This window comes from Drosophila gunungcola, unplaced genomic scaffold, assembly GCF_025200985.1.
Source record: "Drosophila gunungcola strain Sukarami unplaced genomic scaffold, Dgunungcola_SK_2 000201F, whole genome shotgun sequence".
Lineage (NCBI taxonomy): Eukaryota > Metazoa > Arthropoda > Insecta > Diptera > Drosophilidae > Drosophila > Drosophila gunungcola.
In genome coordinates, this window is record NW_026453362.1 from 72,206 (window position 1) to 89,908 (window position 17,703).

At 41.8% G+C, this 17,703-nt stretch overlaps 1 long non-coding RNA gene across 1 annotated transcript; it reads left to right on the forward strand.

Moving 5' to 3' along the window:
* The first annotated feature begins 211 nt into the window (after positions 1 to 211).
* Positions 212 to 9,322, forward strand: LOC128265981 (uncharacterized). Its single transcript, XR_008268991.1, has 3 exons — positions 212 to 518; positions 9,047 to 9,165; positions 9,229 to 9,322. It is a non-coding gene; the product is annotated as an uncharacterized LOC128265981 (long non-coding RNA).
* Positions 9,323 to 17,703: the final 8,381 nt, after the last annotated feature.

Here is a 17,703-nt window from a genome sequence, read left to right on the forward strand (position 1 = left end):
GAGTATGGCAGCCACCGATTCCAATTTAAGAAATGCAGGAGTAGCTGGTTTCTGAGCAGAAAGAGCAGTTTGGCCAAATCTAGCGTGAGCCGGCATGTGTTTTTGGTTATTAATTGCAATTTGCGTGCAAAAAATATTTTTACTGTGTTTTTATCTCTTTTTTTTTTTGTTTTAGCATGTTTAAGTTAGGCGTATTACAGTCACCAAATTCCAACTAGGAAATAAGAGGCAGGAGTAGCTGATTTCTGAAGTCACATCTGCATTTGCTGCGCTGCCGAGACAAGCAATTATACAGAAGCAAAGATAAGTTGAACGTTGATGTTTATGGTTTTAGTAGCAATCAGGATACAAAAATATTTTAATTGTGCATTATTCCCTCTTTTTAGCATGGCCGGATCAGACCTATGGCAGCCAACGAATCCAACACAGAAACGTGAGACAGGAATAGCTGGTTTCTGGACCACATGCAGGACTTTCTGAATCGCCGAGGCAAGGATTGAGCAGGAAATAAAGAATAGGTTAATGTGTATTTATAGTTTTTAATTGTAATTTGCGTGCAATGATATTTTAACTATGTTTTATCTTTTTTTTCAGCATGTCCAATTAAGGTGAATGGTAGCTACCAAATCCAATTGAGAATGGCAGGAGTAGCTGGTTTCTGTGCAGAAGTAGCAGTTTGGCCAAATCAAGCGTGCGGCGGCGTGTGTTTATGGTTATTAATTGCAATTTGCGTGCAAAATGTATTTTTACTTTGTTTTTATCTATTTTTTTTTAATAGATCAGTCTGACGGCACTGCAAAACTAACAGAGGGTCAAAATTTTATTTAACTTTTTACCATATGGCAACTTCTTTAAACCTAACATGGCGTTGTTTTTTTTTTGTGAAGGCTCCTCGACGCCAATCCACAGGAATCAGCTGCCAGGACCAGGAGCAGCAGTCCTCTCGGGAGCAACCACAGTAAAACTGCTACATAGTGAGCGGAGAAGCAGCCCACTTCCAACGAAGAAGCATCCAACCGGAACATGTCCGTCAGCACCAGTGTGGTATTGGACACCAGAGGCTGAAGCAGCTGCTAAGTGGTGGTCGCCGGAGACCGCATCAAAAGCAGCCGGCGCAGGCAGTTAGTCTGGCAGTTTGGCGCTGCTTTGTGTAGAGGCCAGCATCAACATAGCAGCTCCAGCAGGAAGAAGGTATTGCGTTATTAGGGGCGTTATTCATTTAGTCTTTAAGTGGAAGCGTTCAAGTTTTAGCCGCCGTAAATTTTTTTGCCTGTACGTAATTATTTACATTAATATAGTTGCATAGAAAAAAAAACAATATTATTTTTTTTCGTGTACGTTTAGCATGTGTAAACTTAATGACTGTACAATGAAAATAATTAAGCAGCCAACAGAAGCATGGCAGCCAACACAGCCACAGAGTTGCGGTGGCCATTGGAATCTGGAGCAGCTAACAAGAAGTGGCCGCAAAAACGCCGTCATCAGGAGCAGTCAGTGCTGGAATCAGATCTGGCGGCTCAGCGCTACTTTGCTTATGAAGAGCTATCAGGACCGGAGCGGCAGACAACTCAGTTGCAGTCACATAACGTGGCAAACAATCTGCAGCAGAAATAGGCTGGTGAAGCCACCTGGATCTCAGTATCCGGAGCGGGCTGCAAATTGCAGGCTCTGCGTTTTTCAGTGCAACACCTGAATCCAGGAGTAGCAGCTGGATGGCAGTCATCCAGTAACCGTCGTCAATTAGCAGCTTTCAAGTAACAGCCAACGTAATGCCTCGCCTTTTGTTTGCAATTCAGTTTGGCGCTGCTTTGTGTATAGGCCAGAATCAGTATAGCAGCCACAGCAGGAAGAAGGTATTGCGTTATTAGTAGCAGTCTTCGAGTGGAAGCGTTCAAGTTCTTGCCGCCGTAAATTTTATCGCCTGTATGTAATTATTTACATTAATACAATTGCATAGAAAAATATTATTAATTTATCTTTCGTGTACTTTTAGCATGTAAATTAATGACTGTACAATTGTATTGAAAATAATTAAACAGCCAACAGAAGCATGGCAGCCAACACAGCTACAGAGTTTCGGTGGCCACAGGAATCTGGAGCAGCTAACAAGTAGTGGCCGCAAAAACGCAGTCATCAGGAGCAGTCAGTGCTAGAATCAGATCTGGCGGCTCAGCGCTGCTTTGCTTACGAAGAGCTGTCAGGACCGGAGCGGCAGACAACTCAGTTGCAGTCACATAACGTGGCAAACAATCTGCAGCAGAAATAGGCTGGTGAAGCCACCTGGAGATCAGTATCCGGAGCGGGCTGCAAATTGTAGGCTCTGTGTTTTTCAGTGCAACAGCTGAATCCAGGAGTAGGAGCTGGATGGCAGTCATCCAGTAACCGTCGTCAATTAGCAGCCTTCAAGTAACAGCCAACGTAATGCCTCGCCTTTCGTTTGCGATTCAGTTTAGCGCCGCTTTGTGTAGAGGCCAGCATTCAAGTATCAGCCGCCGTAAATTTTATAGCCTGTATATAATTATTTACATTAACACAATTGCATAGAAAAATATTAATAATTTATCTTTTATGTACTTTTAGCATGTAAATTAATGACTGTACAATTGCATTGAAAATAATTAAGCAGCCAACAGAAGCATGGCAGCCAACACAGCCACAGAGTTTCGGTGGCCACTGGAATCTGAAGCAGCTAAAAAGTAGTGGCCGCAAAAACGCCATCATCAGGAGCAGTCAGTGCTGGAAGCAGATCTGGCGGTTCAGCGCTGCTTTGCATAGGAAGAGCTGCCAGGACCGGAGCGGCAGACAACTCAGTTGCAGTCACATCAAGAGGCAAGCAAGCTGCAGTAGAAATAGACTGGTGAAGCCACCTGGAGACAAGTATCCTGAGCGGGCAGCAAATTGCAGGCTCAGCATTTTTCAAGTAGCAGCTGAATTCAGGAGTAGCAGCTGAATGCAGTCATCCAGCAACCGACGTCAATTAGCAGCCTTAAGTGCCTCGCCTTTCTTATGCGATTTGCCTGTTTGTAATTAATGACATAAATAAAATTGTATTTACTTTTTACTTTTATTTTATTTAATTTGTCTTCCGCAAAAAACGCCGTCATCAGGAGCAGTCAGTGCTGGAAGCAGATCTGGCGGTTCAGCGCTGCTTTGCATAGGAAGAGCTGCCAGGACCGGAGCGGCAGACAACTCAGTTGCAGTCACATCAAGAGGCAAACAAGCTGCAGTAGAAATAGACTGGTGAAGCCACCTGGAGACAAGTATCCTGAGCGGGCAGCAAATTGCAGGCTCAGCATTTTTCAAGTAGCAGCTGAATTCAGGAGTAGCAGCTGAATGCAGTCATCAAGCAACCGACGTCAATTAGCAGCCTTAAGTGCCTCGCCTTTCTTATGCGATTTGCCTGTTTGTAATTAATGACATAATAAAATTGTATTTACTTTTTACTTTTATTTTATTTAATTTGTCTTCCGTATTGTACAGGTCATTAACAGCAGGAACATATCAGTGCCATTTAGCGTTCTGACGATCGCCTATAACAGCTTATACATGTAGCAGAGACCTGGAGGACTCCTGCCCGGCGACGAGATACAATGTGATTCCTTCCTCATAGGTCACAGACTGCCCGTTATATTGAAGTGTGTGGCTCTGGCACAGGTTCCATCCTCTGTGAGTATTGAAAGTATAGCAGGAAGGACATGAGCGATTTACGGGGATTTGTCGTACTATGGTGAGCACCCCTTATTTCTCTCCCTTCTACTACACTCTGAGGCTGATTTCCGCGTTCGTCTGTCGGTTCATTGTCAACAAGTAGGTGTAGTCTTTGACGTAGTTGCTCAATATTAGCAGTCAACTGGTTCTCCTGACAAACAGGCTCAGTTGAGGTGGCAGGGAGCGTGTCCTGAGTATGTATTCGGGCCCCCTCTCCTTTTTTGACCCTTGATTTATTGGAGGTCGACTGGGCGACTGTGTGTACCTTTAGGATACCTGTAAATGACGGTGGTTGATCCCTTTCAGCAGCTTCGATCAGCTTTTTATGTTGACCCTGATCTTTTGAGCAATAAAATTGCGGGTACGAGTTCCATGAGCGTGAGCCCTCTTTAGGTGATTATTAGTTTCCTCACAAAGTCTGCTGGGTACAGGTCTGGGTTTCAACCTCTCCGCTGCTGCCAACCGCTCCCTTTCTAGCAATTTCTTTTTTTTTTCCCGTCCCTCGTCCTCTAGTCTTAATAAAGTTGGAAGTCCATGGCGGATATACTGCCTCAAAAAAAAAAATAATAGTTTTTGTTTACTCGCTGCAAAATCATTGATACTGGAACTCTCCGGAATTATAGGCAGTGGCGGTTCCCACAAAGGTTGTAGGCCGTCTCGAAGTGGGGAAAAATGGCGGTTTAGTAGTTTCAAATATCTTTGCCTTTTAGACAAAAGTCTTTGTGGGATGTACGGCTCCTCCAGTATACGCCGTACCGCTGGAATTGAAAGTGACCTTGCAAATCTTTCACTCGCCTGTTCGTAGATATCGTCCACAGTTTTTAAGTTGTAGGAGTTCCTTATCGTGTCATTTCTTGTATATCTGGTTGCCTTTAGTGAGTTCCTGATAACCTTATTTTGAGCTGTCTGGATACGATTGATTTGCGACTCTGAGACGAGAGAGCCCCATACAGCAATGGAATATTGCCATATTGGCGTGATAAGTTGTTTGAGTAAAACCATCTTTCAGTCGTTTTGCAGACGGTTAATTTTGCCCATTATCCAATCAAGTTTCTTAGCTGATGTTCTGATTTTATTACGCAGAAGATTAACATGCGAAGCCAAGTTAAGTTTACTATCCAATATAACACCAAGGTAGGTTTGCTTAGTACTCGTAGGAATAGCATGCCCATTTATTTTTGGGATTATAGGGCCTTTAAAGCGAATAGTTTTGTAATGTAAAAATGACATGACCAGTTTTAGCTTTGTTAACTGTAATGGCCCGTTTTTCTGCCCAGCCAGAGAAGTGTTTTAGGTAATTTTCGTTTTTTCTCATGGCAGTAATTGGGTTGTCACTTTTGCTCAGGATAATTTTATCATCAGCGTAAGTCGCCAGCATCATGTCTTAAACTCTAGGAACAGGAAAACTAGAAGATGATGGTTTCTGTATGGTCTCTAGAGTTGGCATATCTGATGAATAAATTGAATAAACCTCAGGACCAAGATTGCTGCCCTGAGGCACTCCAGCGTTTATTTTTCCTACGCGAGATTTAGATCCATCTGTAGAGTTGACTTAAAAGGTTCTGTTACTAAGGTAATTTTCCAATATTTTAAACATTTTCAAAGATACTATTTTGACAAGTTTATTCAGGAGGCCAGCATGCCAGACTTTATCGAAGGCTTCGGTAATATCAATGAAGACAGCTGAGCATGATTCATGATTTTCATAAGCATTTAATATGAATTGCGTGACACACGCTAGCTGCTGCTCAGTGGCGTGTTCTCGACGGAAACCGAATTGATGACATGGAATAGCTTTCGAAAACAAAGGAAATTCGAATAGGCTTTTCAATAACATTTTGTCGAATATCTTTGAAAGCCCAGAAAGAAGACTTATCGGTCTATACGAAGATACCTCTGAACTGTCTTTTCCGGGCTTCAGAATTAACGAAATAGCAGCATGTTTCCATTGCGCAGGATAGTGTCCAAGTCTAAGATAGAATTATAGATGAGAACCAAATAAGGCAACGCTTTTTTGGGAAGTTATTTGATTAACTTGTTGTCGATTTTGTCGCTTCCCGGTGCCTTTTTTAAATCCAAACAAACCCTTCTGCTTTTTCCGAAATGGTCCTGGTCCAATTTATCTGCGAGTTATTTTTACTTGCTTCCGTGTTTAGATTTTTATGGGAAAATTTGGCTGAGGCTGTTTTTTGAGAGTATTTGTGAGTGGCTTCAATGGCAGCTTGTTGGATGTTTCTTAAAAAAATATCTACAGCATCCTTTATATAAAGTCCAGAGTTAATTTCAGTATTTAACAAGATTTTTTGCTCCAGTAATTCGTTAAATTTGGCTAGATTTGTAGCTTTAGTAATTATCCTTGTGTTTTTGTTATTAAATTGAAAAATATTGTCTAGCGATAATTCTATCAGAACAGGCAGGTGATCAGAGGCAAGTTCTGTAGAGGCCTTTATTTTTAAAGAATTATATTTGAGTCCAGCAAAAATCGCAAAATCCAGCGCAGAAGGTCTTTTCTTCGTATCAAACGGAAAGTGTGTGGCTCCGCCAGTGGCCAAGATATTGTACCGGCTCTGAGAGTCGATGGCTTCCAGCAGTTCACGACCCCTTTTACATGATCTAACATTGCCCCACCACATATGCTTAGAATTCCAGTCACCCGCCAAAATAATTTTTGTGTTTTGACCAATTATACTGTCAAAATAAATAAATAAATAATCTATGGAAATGTGAGATGGACCATTCAATAGAAGGTGGGCAGCATTGAAGGCATTCTAAATTTATGGGTTCAAGAGCAGCATGACTAATGTTTTCTCGGACAAAAAATAACTACTCCACCTTTTCTACGTGTTTTTGGGTTAGTAGCAAAATACGAGTAGTAGCCAGGAATTTGTAGAATATTTACAAAAGGGTTCATTTTCAATTCCATAACCATCATTATGTGTATAGAATTATTTTTCATGTAAATTTCTAATTCTGCCATCTTATTTCTTATGCCGCATGCATTCCAAAACGCAATTTGAGTTGGGTATTATTAAATGCAACAGGAGCATAAGATGTGTTTAAACGATGTTGATTAACAAAAATGTTGGACGATTTTGGTCTAGTGTTGTAAGACATAAAAATAACATAAAATAATGGATTGGAATATTTATTGAGCAGAAGCTATTTTTAATTTCAGTTTACCGACACCTTGGCCGTAGAGCAGTCAATTTCCATCTCCCTTTGCAGAGCGACCGCGTCCTGCTCCAGAGACTTGACAGGTAAGTTTTAAGAGTAAACTTTTGATACAGAAGAAATTCGACTCCCCTTTTGCAGATCAATAAATTGCATTAACAAGTCCAATAGGCTGTCCATTTTCTTCTCCATTCGGATGGCAAATGTGTATTGCTCACTAGCTTTGTTGATTGGCTGGCTTTCATATGAAGCATTATGTTGTTGGGACGTACTCGGCTTTTGCTCCTCTTGAAGTCGTCGCTGCAGAACCTTCAGATGCCTTTCAGCTGGGTTTCCAGCGCGCGATGTACTAGCTACTCCCCGTGCATCTTCGTTAAAGCACTCCAGAGGATTCTTCGAATCTCTGGAACACCAACGCCGCTGGATCCACGCTTTAAATGTTGAGACTTGTGCGTCTTCCGCGCTGCAATCTTGACTCGATGTGTTGGACCAGAGATCTTTCCAGTCTTCCGGGTTTGCGCCTGTTTATTGGTCTTCATCGTGGCAATAGAAAGGTTAGATTTAAACGGATTCCGCTGTTGAGGGTTGGAGTTCAATTGTTGTTCATCATAAATCCTATTTCGAAGCCTTTTTATGTGAGCCTCGGCCGGGTTCCATCCACGAACAACTTGGCTGTAGGATAATTCGGCATCATTTGCTGATGTGGGCAACCAGAGATGTCTAACATTTTTTTGGGCTGCTCAACGTGAAGAGCTGTCGGTTTTTCCCCCCTATTAGCTTGGTTGTTTCTAAGCCTGCTTTGAATGCCTCACACCCCTTGTAACAGCTAATATGTTTACCACCACAATTTGCGCATTTTGGAGCAACATTCCTAGGTTTTAAGCAAGCTGTAGTTGAATGTTTCTCACACTTCATGCATTTATAAGGTAGCCGGCAGTAACTTTTTGTATTCCCGTATGCTTGGCAGCGGTGGCACATAACTGGCTCACGTGGCTTGTTCATTCTCTTTACATCTACTGACTGACTGCCAAGCTTTTTTATCTTAAGTGCTTGCCATCAGAGTTTACCTGTACCTCAATTTCAAAAATGTGCATGGGATTACCATTGAATCGGTAACGCATGACCCTATCGTATATAACAGTGAACCCTTTCCTTTTCAGTTCGGCTGCTACCCACTGATAAGGCGTTGAGTGGTGTAGATGCCGAATAACGGCCCTGAAACGGCATTAGAAACAGCAGTGCCAGCAGCACCAACAGTACAAGCAGCTTGAGCTGAACGAGCAGCGCCGGCAATGCCAGCAGGATCTGCGTGAGAAGCACCAACAGCGCGAGAGGTACCAACAGCGCGAGCAGCACCAGCAGCGCAAGAAACTCCAGCAGGCTTGCCTGGAGGCTGATTTGGTTTGGCTTCTTGTACCTGTTTGGGATGTCCAGAAGGGATTCCAACAGGATTAGGAGGCCCTTGACGCTGGCCAGCAAGTTTATTTTGCTGAGCCTCTAGGGATATTTGCTGTGCTACAGTTCTCGTAAATTTGTACGGCTTAATTGGCGACCATGGGAAGAAGAGAGGGCTCATGTCCGTGTTTTCCAATTCAACACGTAGATATGTTTTAAAGTTGATTTTATGGTGTTGATTGCAGTTTCGTGCAATAGAATTTTAGTTGTGTTAATATATTTTTTTATTGTTTTCCGTTTCAGCATGGCCAAAACGGATCTGTGGCATCCATCAAGTCCAGTAAAGAAACGCAAGGCAGGAGTGTCTGGTTTCTGGGTAGCATGCAGGATTAGGTAGAGTAGGTAACGTTGTCTTTATAATTTTAATTATAATTGTGTGCAGAGTTGTTCGGATTGTGTTTTTCTTTTCCGTTGCAGTGGTTTTTATGCAATTTGCGTGCAAAAATATTTTTACTGTGTTTTTATATCTTTTTCTTGCCAGCATGGCTAGTATAGGAGTATGGCAGCCATCAATTTCCAACTAGGAAATAAGAGGCAGGAGTAGCTGGTTTCTGAAGCCAAATCTGCATTTGCTGCGCCGCTGAAACAAGAAATTATACAGAATCAAAGATAAGTTGAACGTTGATGTTTATGTATTTAGTAGCAATCAGGATACAAAAATATTCTAATTGTGCATTATGATATTTTAACTATGTTTTATCTTTTTTTTCAGCATGTCCAATTCAAGCGTATGGTAGCCACCAAAACCAGTTGAGAAATGCAGGAGTAGCTGGTTTCTGGGCAGGAGTAGCAGTTTGGCCAGAATCTAGCGTATGGCGGCGTGTATTTATGGTTTTTAATTGCAATTTGCGTGCAAAAATATTTTTACTGTGTTTTAACTCTTTTCTTTTTCAGCATGTCTAATTCAAGAGTATGGCAGCCACCAATTCCAATTTAAGAAATGCAGGAGTAGCTGGTTTTTGGGCAGGAGTAGCGGTTTGGCCAAATCTAGCGTGTGTTTATGGTTATTAATTGCAATTTGCGTGCAAAAATATTTTTACTATGTTTTTATCTCTTTTTTTTTTGTTTCAGCATGTTTAATTCAGGCGTACTACAGCCACCAAATTCCAACTAGGAAATAAGAGGCAGGAGTAGCTGATTTCTGAAGCCACATCTGCATTTGCTGCGCCGCCGAGATAAGCAATTATACAGAAGCAAAGATAAGTTGGCCGTTGATATTTATGGTTTTAGTACAGAAAGATTCTAATCGTGCTTTATAGCATGGCCGGATCAGAGCAATGGCAGCCACCGAATCCAACACTGAAACGTGAGACAGGAATAGCTGGTTTCTGAGCCACATGCAGGACTTTCTGAATCGCCGAGGCAAGGATTGAGCTGGAAACAAAAAATAGTTAACCTGTATTATAGTTTTTAATTTTTATTTGCGTGTAATGATATTTTAACTATGTTTTATCTTTTTATTTATTTTTTTTTTCAGCATGTCCAATTTAAGTGTATGGTAGCCGCCAAATCCGATTTTAAAATGCAAGAGTAGCTGGTTTCTGGGACGCATTTCGAATTGAAGCACCTCCGATCAAAAATAAGTTCGACGATAAATTTGTGGGTTTTAACAGCAATTTGAATACAAAGATATTTATCTGTGTTTTATTGTTTCCTTTTTAGCGTGACAAGATCAAACCAGAGGAAAAGCTGTGTTCAGGGCAATGTGCAGATAATGAGCTAATAAATTTGAAACTGCAGTAAAAGATTGTTTTACCTGAATGTCCTTGCTTCTTTTTGGCCATTAGAAGACAACAATTGCCAACAGTCGTGATCTTGTCCCATATTATTGGCGCATTCGTTGTACTTGTCGGATCGGACTTGTTGCACACCAGACTAGGGAGGTTTTAGAACTTCAGTTTTCCAAAGTGCGGCAATGGAAGCAGTCTTAGGTACTGGGCAGACAGTAGTAATAGGCTGAAAGAGGCTGAGAAAAGAGTTAGGAAGCAGAGGAGTTATTGTTTTTCTGACTCCACTGGGCAAATCTCTGTCATTATAATTATCAATCATATTTTCTAGTTGCAGTTTAAGCCTTAGCAGGCCAGCCTCAAGCTGCTGCTCTTGGGTAGGTGGTGGAAATTCATGCGGTTGGAGAGGTGTCATTATAAGTCTCTGTATATATTCAGGCTGGTATTTTATTTTTTGAGCCATCTCCCATTTAGATGTAAGTCCTTTACGAAGATCCTGTGACATGGCATTGACCCAGCAGATAGATGGCCGCTCCAGTGGTATACCAGTGGCGAGTGCGCTTTCGTATTTACTCCTTTGTAAGTTTTCACGTTCTTCCGCAAGGAGTTTTTGCCTCTTTAGGGATTGTCGTTCTAGTAGCTGCGGCTCAAGGCGAATTAGGGTAGGATACTGCCGTTGTAGCTGATTAGGACACTGCTGAGGTTGGTGGTTTAAGGGCAGAAAATTACGTTCTAGTTGTGCTTTATATCTAGGCCATTCCTGCCTCTCAGGGATGAATGGCTGAGTAACCAGCTGTATTGCCTCAGGGTTAGGATGGCAGCATAGAGAAGCAGCAAGTCTATTACTAGCTTGATGGAATATATCCTCTGCCGAGTTCTCGGATATCCTGATTTCTAATATACCTGCTGTTTTGGGTGGCTTTAATTTGTCTGAACCTTGTGTTGGATATCAAAGAACCCCAAATAGGAAGGGCGTATTGCCAGACCGGAGCAATTAATTGTTTGTAGAGGGTAATTTTGCTACTTGTTAGAAGTTTACTTTGATTTCCTAGAATCCAGTTTAAACCAAAAGCTGTGGAACGAAGTCTGTTAATAAGTTGCGTTGTATGCAGATGCAGGATTAGTTTCCTATCCAGTAAGAGCCCCAAGTAGCGATACTTAGTTTCGTATTTAAACTCCATTCATAGAGGGCGATTTTGGTCCGATTAAATTTACCGTAGAGCGCCTGGAAAAAAGGACGTGTACTGTTTTGCTTGCATTAAATGTTATGCACCATTTAGAGGGAGGTATTTTTGATTGGTATTAATAGCAGAGTTTGCTTTTTGTGTCGTCGGCGTAAGTGGAGAGCAATATGTTGTTAAACAGGTCACTGACATGGGAATGCTGCTGTCCGGCAATCGTTGGTAGAGGCATGTCAGAGGTGAAGATTGTATATAGAACCGGACCAAAAACGCTTCCATGTGGTACTCCAGCGCCTAATTTTCCTTTTCTTGATGTAACTCCAGAATTTCCATTTACGTAGAATGTACGATCTGTAAGATAACTTTCCAATACCCTATAGAGGCAAAATGGAAGAAGCTTGGCAAGTTTTAACAACATGCCATCATGCCAGACCCGATCAAAAGCCTCGCTAACGTCAATAAAGACTCCGGAACAGAACATCTTCTTCTCGTAAGGATGTATTGAGTGACTCTTCGCAGTTGCTGCTCTGTGTTGTGTTCCTTACGGAATCCAAACTGATGCATAGGTACGGCCATCTCAAAATCCTTGCATGCAAACATCCTATCCATAAGCAGAGTTTCAAAGATCTTTGAGAAGCCGGCTAGCAAGCTAATGGGTCTGAATGACGTAACTTCGTGGGGATTTTTTCCCGGATTTCTAATCATGGAAATAGCTGCGCATTTCCATTGCTCTGGGAAATGGCCGTATCTGAGAATTGAGTTGAAAATGTTTGACAGGTAAATAATTGCCTTTTGTGGTAGAACCTTGATAACGTGATTGTCTATCTGGTCCATCCCAGGGGCCTTTTTGTTTTGAAGAAGTTTAATCGTTGAAGTAACTTCGGTAGGCGAGATGGGACGAAAGGGAGCGCCTACGCTATTTAGGCTCCCCCCAAAGGATTCTCTTTGAATCCAATTTGGAGCAACGATGAGTCTTTATGTCGTACAATTTCCTATTTCTCAGTGATAATTTGTTTTCTAAATTCTTCAGAATTTGTTAGTTTTGGGGAGAACCTTTCCTCGAGATGTTTTACAAATAATTCTACTTTTTCCTCACTGCTTTTTGTCCAAATAAAATTTTGCCTATTGTTAATATTATTGTTACTACCACTAATGCTATTTATGAGAGTTTTTAATGGCCAGTTTGGCTCGGGCAGCCTTTTGAATTGATTTGTAATTTTCCAAAGTTTCTGCAAACGATAGCGATCGGTTTTTTGCTTCCCTTAGTGCAATTAAGAATTTTTTGTTTGCAAGTTTATAATTTTTTGTAGCGTCTGAAAATGGTCTTCTCATTAAATCTTGTTTACAAGCTTTTTGGCATTTTGTAGATTTCTCAGCTTATGATCAAGGAAAATTTGACCTGGGCGGTTTGATTGTCTAGAATTTGAATAACGTGTTGCAGCATGGGCTGCTTGATATTATGATGATTTCGATTAAATATGTTAATCGCGTCCTCTATATCTTCACCAGATCTAATTTCTTTGTTAAGTAAGATAGAATCTGATAGAATTTTCTGAAACTTGTTAACATTTGCGTTATGAGGCAACAGCTTGCGATTTATTGGTTGAGTATTTAAAGGCCCATTTATGGATAACTCGATGAATATTGGAAGATGATCAGAACGCAGATCAACTGCAGAATATGTTCTAATTCTATCACAACTGAAACCAGAATAGACAGCAAAATCTATTGCTGAGGGGCGTTTCCTTTTGTCGAACGGGTAGTGAGTCGCCCCACCTGTGAATAGCATTTAGTAAAGCTCGGCCTCTAGGGCGTGAACGAGTGTTACCCCAAGAGTGTTTTGAGTTCCAATCGCTGCATAAAATAAGTTTTGAGTTAGGGTTGAGTCTGCTCTTTGAAATGAGAGGAAGACCAATTATATGTCGGAGGACAATATATGGGAGCAATGACGATTTTTTCGTTGTGGCCAATAGTCAGAACTATGGGGGCTACTTGAAGAAATTCCTCCTCAATGGGTTCATGTGCAATATGATTTAGGCAGGCCCTGATATAAATGGCTACTCCACCACTTCTTATTGAAGAAGGAAGTGAGGCAGTGTATAAAACATATCCCTCAATGCTGAGTTTTTTAGTGGTAGTGGGAAAATTAACAGGGCTAAAAGCAGTTCGGGTTTCTATTACCATCATAATGTCTATATTGTTTGATTGGATAAAGAAATCTTGCTCAGTAATTTTGTTGTTTAGCATTCCAATAAGCAATTTTAATTTTGTTGCTATTAGTCGCATGTATAGTTGGATTAAAAGCTTGGGTTGTGGTTGCTCGAGTATTAGTAGAATTATTTATATTGTTAGTCAAATTTAAATGGCTCTGATATGTATTGGTTAGATTAGGCATTAATTATGTCATTAGCATTTGTATTTATATTAAGTTTTAATAAGGAGTCCATTTTTTTACCCATCTCGTTAACCACGGCGACGCTTTCTTTTACCATCAGTAACATGTCATAGGTCGAGACAGTAGGTCCATAATTTTGATGGTGTGGAGAATGATGAGTCCAAGGCTGGGGCCCGTCCTGACCCTGCTGTTTTTGTGGCGTACTAGCGTAGGGAGACGGGCGTGAGTTGTCGGATAAATCTGCAAAATTAGTTTCAGCACGCAGTTTTTGTTGAAATTTTTTCAAGTGGGCAGCAGCTGGGTTGTGGACAGGAGATTTTTGGTCAGGTTTTTTTAAAAATTTGACTATATGACGCTTTATTTACAGAGCTAGGTGATTGCTGGAAGGGATTTGGTTTAGTTTGAGATTTCGTGGGAGTCTGTGCCTGAGGGAGCCCACTCACCGCAGGAGGCTGGGGAAGATGGTATTGTCGCTGACGATTGCTATCCACAGCGTTTGTGTAAGTCTTGCTTGTGCCTGCTTATACGCAGGACAGCCTTTGTAGCTAGCTATGTGTCCCAGGCCACAATTGGCGCATTTGAGATTAGGTACTCGAACTCACGTCGGCAAAAGTTCTTTTTATGGCCAAACTGCTGACAGCGGTGACACATGGCGGGGTATAGGCGGCGCAACTGGCGCTCAACAGTTACACGTTGGTTACCCAGCATGTTAATTTTTTTTTTTTTTTTTTTTTTAACTTTGCTTTATTTATTGAATTTTCTCTTAGCTTTGAGACTAACAATAAGTTTTCGAATCTTAAAAGTTAAACATTAACTAACAGTGGACTGTAATTTTGGTTGCGCGTCCCTCAAGTTGGTCGCTGGGAAGGTAAGTCATTGCGACGAAGACGGGATTGGTTGCACAACCATGTTAGACCTCTTGCAAGGTGGTTGGGGTGCAAAGATAGCTTGGTGAGGTACTTATCCTTTTGTTCTGCGATAACTGCTTTGACTGGTGGGATGTTCAAGTCACGATGTATGTTTTCGTTGCGAACGTACCACGGTGCCCCGGTTGCTATTGCTAGCATACCCCCATAACTGGGAGCCGTACGTCCATATAGGCTTTAGTACTGAATTGTACAGCAGGACTTTGTAGTCTAAGCTAAGGGAAGATCGAGCGTTGATGAGCCAGTGTAGGCTACTGGCTTTCAACTTTAAGTGTGTTCTTTTGGCTTCAATGTGCCGGCGCCATGTGAGTCTTCTGTCGAGATGTACTCCTAGATACGTTACTTCGTTTGATTGCGGAAGCAGGGTGTTATTTAATGTGAGGGGTGGGCAGTTTTGCCTATTCTGGGTGAAAGTAACGTGCTTGCATTTTTGTTCATTTACTTTAATTCGCCAATCAGGTAGCCATTTTTCAACGTCGGCCAAGTGAAGAGCTAGTTGCGCAGTTGCTTGTATTGGACATTTTGAACGGCTGAGTATAGCTGTATCATCAGCAAAAGTAGATGTTGTCAGTCGACTGCTTGTCGGGATGTCTGCTGTGTAGAGGACATATAATGTTGGCCCGAGCACGCTATCTTGGGGGACTCCAGCCAAAATAGAAAAATCGTCAGATATGGCAGTGTTACATCTCACAGCAAATTTTCTGTCGTGTAGATAAGACTCTAAAAGTTTGTGAGTGTTGCTGGGAAGCATTGTCTTGATCTTGTACATTAGGCCTTCTAGCCAAACTCTATCAAACGCTTGAGAGACGTCCAGAAATATGGCGGTGCAGTACTCACGTTTTTCGAACGCGTTTCGAATTTCTGATGTTATTCGGTTGACCTGCTCAATCGTTCCGTGTTTTTCTCGAAATCCGAATTGGTGTGATAGAATTCCATTCAGGATTCGTAGATATGTGTTTATCCGAGTCAATATGCATTTTTCAAAGAGTTTAGATAAGCATGATAGTAGGCTTATAGGTCTGTACGATGTGGGGATTGTGGGGTCTTTTCCTAACTTCGAAATCATTATAATAATTGACTTTTTCCATATTTTTGGAAAGTGGCCATGTTTAGCGATGGCATTGAAGAGATGTGTAATGGTGCGAACGGCACAATATGGTGATCATTTTAGGGGTAATGAGGTCGCAGCCTGGAGATTTTTTCGGGTTCATATGGTTTTTGATGATGCTAACGATTTCCAATGGGCGAAACTCGATTGGCTCATGGTGAAGCTGGGTGTCATATGCAAAAGTCGGCAGAGTGAATGCATTGGTGGCAGGATTTGGTTGAAAGACATTTTTAAGGTGGTCGGCGAATGTGCTGGCTCTATCTTTATCGCTGCGCGCCCAGCCGCCTGAGGGGTTTCTAATATGCATCACGGTTTCTTTCGGTGAGCTAAGAGATGGGTGGGCTCTCCATAGTGAGTGTTTTGAGCAAGTTGATGACAGTTGCTCTATATAACGGCGCTGGGCATATGATTCTTCTTGTTCTAGAGCTTTAGTTAGTTGCCGTGAGGCGTATTTCAAGCTCTGCCTAGCAGATGGCGATCTATAGAATTGCCACTCCCGACTTAAGCGTCGCTTTTCTAGGACAAGCTGTTCGATTTGTAGATTTGTCTTCTTTTGCTTGCATTGAATATTTGAGGTTTGGGGTGTGGAAACTCGAGCCGCAGTGACGAGTACGGACTCCAGTGCAGTTACAAAGCTGTCTTTGTCAGCTTCGTCGTTGAGGCGAGGACATAGCTTAATATGTGAGCTAATATATTTTCTAAACTTGAGCCAGTTGGTTTTTTGTAAGGTCAGGTTAAACTGGTGTTCTAATGTTCCTGGTTGTAGAAGATGAAATAAGAACGGCGAGTGATCAGATGAAAGATCCGAAAGGCATTCGGCGCTTATAAGATTTTTGGGAATATTTTTGGTTATCGCTAAGTCAATAAGATCGGGAAGTTTCTCTGGGTCTGTCGGCCAGTATGTTGGTCTACCAGAAGAGACATAGTCAAGCTTGTTGTTGGATTTTATGATTGCATTGTAATGCTGCTTCCCTTTTGGAGTCACGAGGCGAGATCCCCAGTGTGTGTGTTTGGCATTGTAGTCTCCTGCTGCTATAAAATGGTCACCTAATGTGTTGAAGAACTGCAAAAACTCATATTCGGTTATATTGAAACGAGGGGGGCAGTATACGGCGGCTAGAGTTAGTTGGTTGCCGGTAATCAGTTGTATGCTTATAGATGTGGCCTGTAGATAGTTTTTAGCAGTTTTGTTATAATAGTGGTGCTTAATACGACTTCTGATTAGAATGCCAGTCCCACCATGTGCTTTACCGTCCGGATGATTTGTTCCATAGAATGAGTAGCCTCTTATTTGAAAATTGTATCTGTTTGTAAGGTGTGTTTCTGAAAGTAGCATTACATCGATGTGATTGTCGAGTAGAAATTGAGTTAACTCAAGTTTGTGCTGCGAGACGCCGTTAGCGTTCCACGTAGAAATTCGTAGGGACGTCATTATTTTGGTTGTTGTGAGACCAGCATTTGAATCAGAAGATTTTGGTTTCGCATTAAATCTTGCATAGTTGTGCAAGACTCCATTAGGCTTTGTTGGAGGCTAACTATCATTGCTTCAAAGTTGCTTTGTGTCTGCTCCGTTGGTTGACGTTGTTGAGTCATGTTGTGTTCTAGACATGCTGCTTGTGGAAATGAAGTTTTAGATACAGGAGGAGCCAGTCCTAATTTTAGAGCGCTTGCAAATGTCACATTTTTGTTGAGGGTTACGGGTCCTAGTGAGGAGCTGGGTGCAGTCGAAAAAAAGACTTCAGGGTTTGATTTTGATGCTGTGAGCTGTGCGTTGTGGGAGCGGGCAGTGGTTCCTCGTTGATGGATGCGACTTTTTAGCTCCTTGTATATTGGGCAACCTCTGTAGTTGGCTGTATGATTGCCGCCACAGTTGCCGCACTTTTTTACATTGGAGTCGTTTTTGCTCGCTGGGCAGAGTGCTGAGTCATGAAGGTCTCCACAAACTACACACACTGGGCGTAGTGTGCAGTATGAATTTGTATGGCCATATTCTTGGCAGTTCGTACATTGTACCGGTCCATTGCGCTTATGT